The sequence below is a fragment of the Trichosurus vulpecula genome, chromosome 4 (assembly GCF_011100635.1).
Source record: "Trichosurus vulpecula isolate mTriVul1 chromosome 4, mTriVul1.pri, whole genome shotgun sequence".
Taxonomy (NCBI): domain Eukaryota; kingdom Metazoa; phylum Chordata; class Mammalia; order Diprotodontia; family Phalangeridae; genus Trichosurus; species Trichosurus vulpecula.
In genome coordinates, this window is record NC_050576.1 from 334021576 (window position 1) to 334034026 (window position 12451).

Genomic DNA, 12451 nt, shown 5'->3' on the forward strand with positions numbered 1-12451 from the left:
AAAGGTAGGGAGGGGTTAGGTTGTAAAAAGTATGGAGGAATTTATATTTGATTCTAGAGGTAATGGGGCAGCTAAGTGGTGTGGTGAGTAGACTGCCAGGCTTGAAGTCGGGAAAAGTCATCTTCATGAGTTCAAATCCAGCCTCAGACACTCACTAGCTGTGTGACCCTGGGCAAGTCACTTAACCCTGTTTGCCTCAGTTTCTTCATCTGTAAAATGAGCTGGAGAAGGAAATAGCAAACCACTCCAGTATTTTTTGCTAAAAAAGAAAAAAAATGGGGTCACAAAGGGTCAGACATGACTGAATGACAACAAAAGGATTCTAAGGCAGAGGTAAAGAAGGAGTGAATTGGGGAGGGGGAGGTGCGTGGAACAGCCTGTGAAGGAGGAAGACCAATTTGGCTCTACTGTAAAATATGTGGAGCAGAACGGTGCCTGGAAAAGTAGGGTGGAGGCAGGTTGTGAATAGCTTTACATGTCAAATGGAAGACTGTGTTTGATTCTGTGGAAGAAGGTATCCACAAAAGGATAAATGGAAAATTAACATAAGCTGCAACCTGAGTGGTTTGTTCTTAGGGAACAGATTTCTGGGGGAAAGCATTGTCAAACATTTCCATGGGTTGCCAAGGAAGATCAAGGATTGTCTCTAGAGGTCTGAATGAATGAAATGAATGAATGAATCAATGAAAAAGCTTTTATTAAGCATTTACTATGTGCAAAGCCCTGCACTTACTGTTGGGGATACAAAGGGAAAGGCAAAATGATCTCTGCTCTCAAGGAGCCCAAATTCTAACAGAAGAGACAACATATATAAGAGGGGTTAGCTGCAAGTCCAGTAAAAAGGCCCAGTGATCCTTAGAGTGCAGCAACAAAGAAAGGAAAGAAACAAGCATTTATTGAAGTGCTTTACAAATCAATCAATCAATAAACATTTATTAAGCACCTACTATGTGTTGGGCACTGTGCTGAGCACTAGGAAAAAAAAAAAGACAAAAGATAGTCCCTCCCTTTAAGGAGTTCATGATGTAATGGAATATTATTTTCTCCTTTGATTCCCCTGGAAGGTAAGGGCTATTATCATTCCCGTTTTAAAGTTGGAGAAATTGAGTAAGGGTTAAATGACTTGCCCAAGGTCACATAGCTAGTAAGTGTCTGAGTGTCTTTTGAATTTAATGAAGTATTGCTAGCTGAAGCCAGATTGACATGGTAAGAGAGATGTCAGACTGATTGAGAGGTGTGCAGCCACAAACTCTGAACCCTAAACCAGATTACAACTCAGACCTTCCTATTCCAGGCCCGTCAATCTATCTACCACACAATGCTACTACACAACCGGCTGCCTTTAAAGAAGATGGTGATGCATTTTCTTTCATGCCATTCTGTCTATAAAAATGCTTTTGATACCCTTGACAATGGTTAGACAACCTTGGCTTGAAATAGGACTGGTGGTCTAGGTGGGAAGCATTGTAATCATTTAGGCTTTTGGGAGCTGGGCTTTTGCCACTGGAGTCCAAGAGGAAGGAGATGGTGGTTAAGGTGATAAGGATGTTGGTTTGACCATCTTGATCAAACAGATTCCCATCTCTTTCAGGTAAGTCAGTACTGCCCAGCCCAAGGAAATGTCCTACATCTCTCCTGGCTTTATGATACTGTGATTTTAAAAGGAAAGTCAGACTATAGGTAGATACAACAATTTCACAGAATTAATATATTGCATTTGTAATTTTTAAAAATAGTGTGCCCAGGTTCTATCCATAAATTGGGATTTTAAACAGTTTTTATTTACTTAGGAAATCCTTTCTATTCACCTTTAAATATGTCATCATTCTCGTCCTATGATTTTTCCAATCATGTTCTCATTATGTCCCATTGCTTTATGACAAGGACATTGCTATATAGTGACTTCACTGCTGTAAAGAAACAATATGATTTTACAGCCCCAAAAATATAATTAAAAGCATAAATTATGATGGCTGCCAAGCCTATAGACATTAACACTGAAGCTTAGAAACATAACACAAAACCAAGTTCAGTTTATACTACCTGAAATGAGAGTGAGCCCTGGGTGTTCTCTTCATAAATAATCCAGGCGAAAGTTACTTCAGTATTTCTGCAGAGAAAATAGATGGACCATTTATAGCATTCTTCTCTACTGTGAGGTCTTTGCTTCCCTGATACATGTTCACTGACATTAAAAGGAGTTATGAGAATATACTAAAGGACATCTAAAACCTTATTAGTTTAAAGGCTCTATATGCTGAGACCCCTATTAGAATGTATCCATGATACATTAATAGAAGCCTCTAATAGTGTAGAAACCTATCTAGCACCTGAAATATATAAGGATAAAATTATCATTCGATAGCTGAAATCACAGTCAGATCAATCCCCTTCCCCTGAGTTTGGAGGGGAAAGGGGCATTTGTCCTCCCACCAACATGATCTCTTACGTTAGTAGGAGCTATGGTTACTTGCAACGGTTCCTTAATTTCGCTAGTGGAATCATCCCTCCACAGTGGCATATAGAATGTCCCCATGTCCTCCCATCCTGGGTAATTTCTCTGTTTGTCTTTCCATAAATCTTTCACAAAAAATTCTCACAACCTGAGGCATGCCTTCCTCTTGTTCTTTTCCAAGGGAATAGGAAGGGAGACAGGCAAGGGGAAATAAGAAAGCGAAGGGGAGAAGAAGGAGAAAGGACATGAGAAGGGAAAGAGGGAAGGGAAAGGAGAGAAAGAAAAAGAAAAGGGTAAAAAAAGAAAAAGAAATCATCGTAATAACCATACTAACTTAACCTCTCTCTGCCTCAGTTTCCTGGGGGTTTTAGTAATAGCACCTACATCTCAGAATTGTTGTGAGGATCAAATGAGGTAATATTTGTAAACCTTTGCAAACCTTAAAGCACTATTTAAATGCTAGCTTTTATTTTTTTTTCTTAGCACTTCGCTGATAAAAGGAGCCTTCCTATTCTCTAGGTTGAGACTCATAACCACTCTTGAAGACAGGTATTGTAGGTATCCTTGCCTCTATTTCACATGTAAGGAAACCGAGGCCCAGAATATTGAATGGCAAGTGACAGATCCAGAACTCCAATTCAGATCTTCTTACTCCACATGACTTCACGACCCTTTCCATGTATATCACACTTTCTCAAGTAATATGCAACAAGAAGAGATTCTCTCCATATCCCTACTAAGAAAACTGCTCTTGCAAGTGTTTATGTGATACCAAGAATCGACACATCATAATTAATCCATTTGCAGTACTTTGGAGTTTTGATGGAACATGATCCAACACAAAAGGAATTCCCAGTCTTGGGGTTTTTGGTCTCTGTGCCATTGGCTTTCAGTTGACTTTCCTGTAGCCTCTGTTTAATATGAAAGGAAATAAAATCTAAAGTCCACCATACATATGACCATAAGAAATAAAATAGATACTTTAATTTTTCTAAAGAAAAACATACATCTCTAAGAAGCTCTTCATACTCTTTTTGGGTATGTGTACTCCAGGTTGGGAACTCCTGCATTAAAGCATGGAATATGGAGTTGTGGGGATGTAGAGACCTCATTCTAGCAATCTCATCTGTAATATTCTTACAGCATAGACCTCCATGATGACTTATAAAAAAAACCTATTGTAATAATTATGCATGAAGATGCTAGATATGAGTAATAGCTGTATTATTCTTACAGCATAGACCTCTATGACAACTTTATAAAAAAACCTATTGTACTGATTATTCATGAAGATGCTAGATTAAATTTTACAATACACAGTTCCAAAAATTATTTCTTTTGTTTTCATTTTTTGTTTGTTCAGATTGCAATACCACATGTCCCATGTGGAAGGATCTTAGAATTTTTTAAACCATCATACATGAAGAAACATTTTCTCTACATTGAATTATTATTATTTATTTCTAAGAATGGTTACTTCACCATTAAAGAATCTGCACATATGATAAACAAATTGACTCCTTCAAGAGCAATTATTCTCATATTTACCAAAATGTAAGAAATAGAAATTCTCTTAGAATATTTTTCAATATCTTAATGAATTTTAATAAAGGTTTATCAGTTGCTTGTTATGGTGCAGAACTTTTATTAAATTCTGTGATCCATAAAACCTTTTTTTGAATGACACATAGTTTAGTTTTTCATTTAGAGGCTATAAAAGTGTTCACAAAAGTTATGTTGAAAAAAAATGATTGAAAGTGCTAAAACACTGTACAGAATATAAAATCCTTTCATAGACTTTTTATGACACATGAAACATGAGTCTTAAAGGTTTAATGTTACTGACTTTTATACAAGGCTTTTTAATTCTTGATTCCAGTTATGGTTCTGCAAATGAACTGTGACATTAAAAAGAATCAGGCTGGAACTAGCCCAGCTCACTTTCCAGATGAGCTTCGACTGGCCGCGGAGGGTTCAGTATTGGAGCCACCCCGCCCACCTCTGATTAACACTCACTTAGTTTGGCAGCACAGAGGAGTGATCTGGTTTGACAGATTACCTCCTACCTAAATTCATTATTAATGTTTGGGAGGGCACATAGATTATTAGTAAATACGAAATGTGAAGGATTACTGTGCCGCAATCCTTGTTTCCTAAATGTTGTACACCATTTGCTCCTATAATTGCATTGTTGTCTTGGCAAACTATGGAGCCAGTATTATTGTCTGTCCCATTAAAATAATGGATTTTTTTTTCTTTAAATCACTTATGCCCTACCTAACTGAGATTTGGAGCAAAGGTGCTGACCTGAATCTATTACCCAAAGGGATAAATTCACTATTCACATAATTCGGGGAGTATTTTCCAAACTAAAAATTAATGTGCAGCATCAGCTTCGAATGCCACAGCAATGGTGTCTATGAGGTGAAGAGTAGAGTAATTTTTGGAAAATTAGATCCAAGGTACATAGCTGCTTAGTCTCTGAAGGATGGAAGTTGAGAATCACCCAGTGGAGAGTTGTATAGTGAGCATGAGCAAATTATAATACATAATACACAAGAGAAATAGCATAAAGAATGTTGATAAAGAAATGTAAGCCTGGGGGAAGAAATGGGCCAATCATATAATGAGAGTGAGAACAATCAATGGATAGGCTGCATATTCCATTACTATGCATATAATTTAAAGAGAACACAAGGAAGGTCCCTAGCATATTGGGTGGACCCCGTAGGGTGAATTTATGGATGGAAATGGACAAGTGTAACAATAGCTGCCTACAGCAGAGGTATCAAACCCTCAGCCTGTAGGCCACATATGTCTCACAACACCCCCAAGTGTAGCCCAAACCAGATTAAAATGCAACTGGGAAATATTTAACAAGATAAATAAAAATACAATAAAACACAGATAACATTCCATTTTAAAATTAAGTCAATATGCAACCCACAGGAATCCCTAGGTATGGATTAGTGGACCTTGTTTCTATTGAGTTTGATACCACCAGCCTAGAAGCAAGTAGGCAGCGCAATGTAGAGAGAGCTGGATCTGGAATCAGGAAGATCTGAGTTCGAATTTGACTTCAGACACTTCAGATAATACTGCATGACTCTGAGTAACTTAACTTACTTTTGCCAAATCTCAGTTTCCTCATCTCTAAAATGGGCATAATAATAGCAAGTTGTGAGCATTAATAGCTGTAAAACACTTAGCAAAGTATCTGGTACATAACAGGTGTTTAATAAATGCTTATTTCCTCCTTTCCTCAGTGCTATGTCATTTTCCATTGTTTTTTTGCTTTGGGAATTTCTTTTAGGTTCATCCCTGTGATTTCATTTATGCAGGACATCCACCTACAAGGAAACTCCCTGTACCAAAGTAGATCAGTAACTATTCAGTAACTTACAGTCTTAGGGAGTTAACTTAAGCTCTGGGAAATTAAATGACTTGTCCAGAGTCATGTCGCCTACATATGTCAAAGACAGGACTTGAACTCAGGTTCTCTTGACTCTGAGTCCAACCCTCCATAGACTACTCAAGCTGTCATGTGTCGAGATTGCCGTTATGTCATCCTATTTCTTAGAGTGATACAGGGACACAGTCTTCAGGTTAAATACATCTTCATTCATTCAGGGTTCATTCAATAATCATTTTTATGTGCCTACCTACTATGTGAGGAAACCTATACTAGGTCTTACGGGAGATTCAAAGTTCGTTTAAACTATAGCCCTTGCTTTTATGGAGTTTACACCTCTTGGATGTTTCCTCTAAACCTTTTTTTGGATATAATGGCTTAATGGGAAGAGTATTTGACCAATAACCTAGGTTTGTATCCTTGCTCTGATCCTTACTAGGTATGTGCCTGCAGGCAAATCATTAAATCCTTTGGATCCTCAGCTTGTTCATCTATATAGCAAGAAAGTTGGTATAGATGATCTTTAAACCCCTTCCAGCTCTCATTCCTTTGTGAATAAGGATAAATATACATACTTGTGAAAGAGAATACAGTTCAATGTTAAAAAATAATATAGTCAACATTTACTAAGGCAGAAGTTTTTAGCAGGACAATCCAAGCCGCTAGAACAAGTGCCACATGAAGAGCCATGACTAACTTGTTGATTTTGATGAATCAAGAATTTCTCTCACTTCAATTTGTTTTCAATATGAAAGGGACAACATACTGGACTTTTCAAAGCCATCCACTACTTAAGCTTGTGTACTACATTATAAATATCATGTCATCCCTGAAGAAAATTTAAATACAATAAAACCTCCTTAATCCAGAATTAATCTTCATGGAGCATGTGATGATTTAGACATGTATAAGAGTCCTTTTGGGGAAAAGGTTTAAAATAATTTATTCCTCTGCAAATTTCCATCATTTTTATCAGTGTTTCAAAATATAGGACTTAAGAAATAAATGATTCCTTTAACATTCTCCCAATTTTCAAGCCCAGCAATTATTAAAAGATTTTTTATGTTTATGATGCCTGACTATAAATTAATGAAGACCTACTAAGAATTGTAAATTTTTCATTAACTTACCTCATTTTACTCATTAGATTTCATTTATGACTTAGTTTATGATAAGTGTAGTAACATAAAGGATATAGAGATGAATTTCTCTAGCAACCTTCTCTAATCCAAACTATTCAATAAAATGGACTGGCCTTCATCCACTCATTAGAAATGAGTGAGGTTTTAGTGAATTGCCACTGAATGATTTTTGCTTTACATGACCTTCACAGACTTCTTATGGGCTTGTTATCCTAGAGATAAACAATGTAAAAATAAATGATTCTCTTAAAATATGGAGTTCACTAAGAGCCAGGTGCTAACAAGCAAAGAAACCACCATTCAAAATGGCTTTTGGAAATTCTCCAGAGTCAGAGCAGCTTCTGAAGTACATGAGCACATATCAAAAGGAAGTTCAGAAGGAAATGAAGGAGCTTTTCAGATAGCAGAGGTTATTTTATGCAAGATCATATTGAATAGATAGGCAAAACACATTAGCAATACTTCCAGTGCTATAGATATTTTAGGAATAATGAAACATCTATAAACTTTGGAACAAAGGAGAAAGTGAAATGCATTACCCAAAATACATGTAAACTTTTTTAATGTTTGCATGCAAATAGATGATTTTCCCGAAGATCATCTTTTCAAAGTGAGGCAGGAGTCAAAGCATCACTCCATCCATGCTGCCATCCCCACCAGGTTTCTATGTGGACCTCTATCCCTGCGAATGTCTGAATTTTAAAGTTATATTCAGTTACTTCAAAATGTCAATGGATCTATGATTTTATTAATATGTCTCCCCTCCAAAGATGCATATAATCTACCCATACCCATCCATCCTGTGCAACTTTAGTCCATATCCTTAAAAAAAATCTGTCATGGAGGTCCAACCAACATTCTGGGTGCCTTCCTTCTAGGCCTCTTAATATTGCAGGACTACCAATAGAGCACACCAGCTATCTGTTAATTATACCACCCCCTTGCTACATGCTTGGCCATCTTTTTTCTACTATATATTCTTCTAATAGCATCTTTTAAGTCATTTCTTCCATGTAATTTCTCATTTATAATGTTATAGCCACTATGGTTAGTACTCGGTTATTTGCCTCAACATGTCAAGATTGTTAAATCTGTAGAAGAACATGTAGACTAACTTACTACTGAATAGGGACTCCCTAAATCCATTAGTAATGTCAAAGAAGACCACTAAGTAGTCCTTTGGAACCACCTTATCCTCAGGTAACAGAATAAGAAATCTTCCCATGATTCAGGAAGGAAAATAAAAAGCTTAATGTAAAAGGTATAAAATCAAACACAAATAACAGACTCCCTAAAAATGAGATTACACCAAACAGAAATTAATGATCTTACAAAAAAAAACAAGAATTATTAAAACAAAGTCAAATATTGGGGGAAAAGTGAAGAAAATATAAGGTATCTCATTTTATTAAAAACTTACCTAGAAAACAGGTCAAGGAGAGATAATTTTAAAATCATGGGACTACCTGAAAGGCACTACCAAAAATAGAGTCTAGATGTAATATTTCAAGAAATTATGAATGAAAACTTCCCAGATCTATTTAGAACTAGAGGGGAAAATGGAAATAGAAATAGTCTGCCAGTCATCTCCTGAAATTCCAAAATGAAAGTTCCCATCAAATACCAAGGATTCTCAGTCAAGATCACACAACATTTATCAGCTACTAGAAAGGTACAGGAGAACCTGGAATATGAAGTCCAGAAAGCAAAGAAGAACCAGCAACCAAGAACAATTTATCTTGAAAAGCAAAATGAATTCTATAGGGAAGAAATGATCTTTTAATAAAATAGAAGCCTTCCAAGCATTCTGGATGACAAGACCAAAGCTGAGTAAAAATTCTGAAATACAAACATAGGAGCCAATAAAAACACTAAAAGGTAAATATAAAAGAGCATTCAAGATAGACTATGCAAAGATGAAGTACATACATCCTAATACGTGAAAATAAAAGAGGAAGTTTAATAAGACAGAGGGTCCTAGAATGGTTTCATTAGAAATAGAATAAAGGAAACGGAGGGGGAAAGGAATACACTAGGGAAAAAAAAATAAGGAGGAAGGGTGGGGAAACTTAATATCTCACACAATCAAGTGGACAAGTAGAAGATTATGTCATTGTTTGTTCTTCATTTTTGAAGAGGACCAATGACATCATGTGTGATGGCCAATTCATGTGCATGAATTGGATTTAAGTGAGGCAGAGTTGCACAAAGTCATCAGTCTCTCTCTTCTGGAGTCATTGAAGTCCAGTGGCAGGACAAAAGTCAAGATGACTGGTGATGGCCTGAGATGAGATGGATGACTTTGGCATCTTCAGTGTCTGATCAGGCTCTAGGCACTTCACAGCCCCTGCTTCAGCAGCCTTCATGATCTTTGGAACAAATTGTCCTCATCCACCAATTTCGCCCGTGGAAGTCTTCAAATGGTTGAGTAGACATCTCCTTCTCTAATATGTGTGAGGCTTGTCAGTTACCCTTAGCCTGGTTTAGCTCATCTGCCAAAAAGATTTTACCACAGTATGGCTGCTGCTCATGCTATAGCTTCTGGGAGCCATAGGTGAGAGCTGGGTGGCCAGTTGGACACCAAAGGTGAATGAGCAGCCCTGACAAGCCCCCATGAGGAAAGGGACAGTTTGGGAAATTTGGGAAGATCTCTAAAAGGGGCTGCAGAGTGAAGTGAGTAGAACCAAAAAAAAAAATAACAATATCCAATAAAATAACTTTGAAAGACTTAAGAACTCTGATCAATCCAACATATAGGTTTCAATTAAAATTTTTAAACTCAGCAGATTAGAAAGAAATAAATCTATACTGAAGAAATTCTCTAAAAGAGTAAAAGGGAAATTAATAGATTAAGAACACAAAGATAAAATAACACCCTCATGGCCGAGCTAATATAATAAAAATGACAATTTTACCTAAATTAATTTATTTATTCAGCACCATACCAATCAAACTACCAAAAAATTATTTTACAGAGCTGGATAAAATGATAACAAAAGTCATCTAGAAGAACAAAAGGTCTAGAATATCTAGAGAATTAATGAAAAGAAATGCTAGGGAAGGTGGCCTAGCCATACCAGATATTAAACTGTACTATAAAGCAGCAGTCATCAAAACTACCTGGTACTGGCTAAGAAACAGAGTTGTGGATCAGTGGAATAGGTTAGATACACAAGATGCAGTAGTCAACGACTATAGCAATCTACTCTTTGATAAACCCAAAGAAACCAGCTTCTGGACTAAGAATTTACTGTTTCACAAAAACTGCTGGGAAAGTTGGAAAACAGTATGGCAGAAACTGGGCATAGACCAATATCTTACATCATATACCAAAATAAAGTCAAAATGGGCTCATGATTTAGGAATAAAGGCTGATACTATAAGCAATTTGGGAAAGCAAGGAATAGTTTACCTATTACATTTATGGAAAAGCAAAGTATTCATGACACAACAAGAGATAGAGAGCATTACAAAATGCAAGATGGATAATTCTGATTATGTTAAATTGAAATGTTTTTGTATAAAAAAAGCCAATGCAACAAAGATTAGGAGGGAAGCAGAAAATTGGGAGAAAATCTTTACAACTAGTGTCTCTGATAAAGGCCTCATCTCTAAAATATGCAGGGAACTGAGCCAAATTTATAGGAATACAAGTCATTGCCCAATTGATAAATGGTCAAAGGATATGAACAGGCAGTTTTCAGAGGAAGAAATTAAAGATGTCTATAGGCACATGAAAAAATGCTCTAAATCACTACTGATTCGAGAAATGCAAGTCAAAACAACTCTTAGGTACCACATCTCTCCTGTCAGATTGGCTAAAAACAGGAAAACAATAAATGCTGGAGAGGATGTAGGAAAATTGGAACACTGTTACATTGTTGGTGGCGTTGTGAACTGATCCAGCCATTCTAGAGAGCAATTTGGAACTATGCCCAAAGGGCTATAAAAATGTTCATACCCTTTGACCCAGCAATACCACTTCTAGGGTTGCATCCCAAAGAGATCACACAAGTGGGAAAAGGACCCATATGTACAAAAATATTTATAGTGGCTCTTTTTGTAGTAGCAAAGAATTGGAAATCAAGGGGATGCCCATCAATTGGGGAATGGCTGAACAAGTTGTGGTATAGAAGGTAATGGAATACTATTGTGCTATAAGAAATGAAGATGATATGGACTTTATAATAACCTGGAAAAATCTACATGATATAATGCTGAGTGAGCGGAGCAGAACCAGGAGAATATTATACACAACCACAGATATATGGATTCTGTGATGACTAACCCTGATAGACTTTGCTCTTCTCAGCAATACAAGGTTCAAAGACAACTCCAAAGGACTCAGGATGGAGAGAGCTATCTATATCCAGAGAAAGAACTATGGAGTCTGAATGCAGATTGAGGCACACTGTTTGCTCTCCTTTTATTTTTTCTGTTTCTTTCTTTTTTCTTTTTCTTTTTTGTTTTTGTTTTTGGTTTGGTTTGTTTTTTTTTTTTGGTTTTGTTTCTTCTTTCTCATGATTCATCCCATTGGTCATAATTCTTCTTTACAACTTGACTATTGTGTAAATAAGTTCAATGCAAAGTTATATGTAGAAGATATATCAGATTCCATGCCAACTTGGGGGGGAATGGGCGGGGGGAAGAAAATCTGGAGCTCAAAATCATGTGGAACTGAGTGTTGTAAACTAAAAATAAAAAATCTTAACTAAAAAAAAATAATGCCCTTGTGATGTGATTCCTTGATTTCTGCTTGTAAATTTAAAAGCCTATAAGGAAAATAAGTTTATAAATTTCACAAAATAAATTCTCTCACTTAAATTTCCCATATTCAAAAGCAATGACTTTATGCCTTTGCCTAATTTTGTTCGAAGATATGATTATCAGTATAAAGAAAGGGTTACAACATGAAAAAATATGCTCACCAAAATTGACATATACAAATATTTGTTAAACACTTGCTATGTCCTGTAGCACTGGGGATACAAAGAAGGCAAAAACACAGTCCCTGACCTCAAAGAGATCATTTTCTAATGAGGGAGACAATATGCAAACAATTATGTACATACAAGATATTTATAGTGTAAATGGGAGGTAATCTGGGAGGGAAGGCACTGGATCTGGGAGGAAGGCAAAGAACTAAGAAAGGCTTCTCCTTGAAAAGTAGAATTTGAGAAGAGTCTAGAAGAAACCCAAAGAATCCAAGAGGTGGAAATAATGAAGGAAAGCATTCCTAGAATGGGGGACGACTAATGCAAATGTAGTTAGGGAGAATGTCATCTGTAAGCAACTGCAACAGGACAAGTGTTGATGGCCCATAGATCCATAGACAGCAGTGAAATAAGCAAAACTAAAAGAAAAATTCATACCATAACGTCATATTATAAAAATGAACAAAATTATGGTCTTTTATAAGATAACGAATAGAACCAGGAGCAC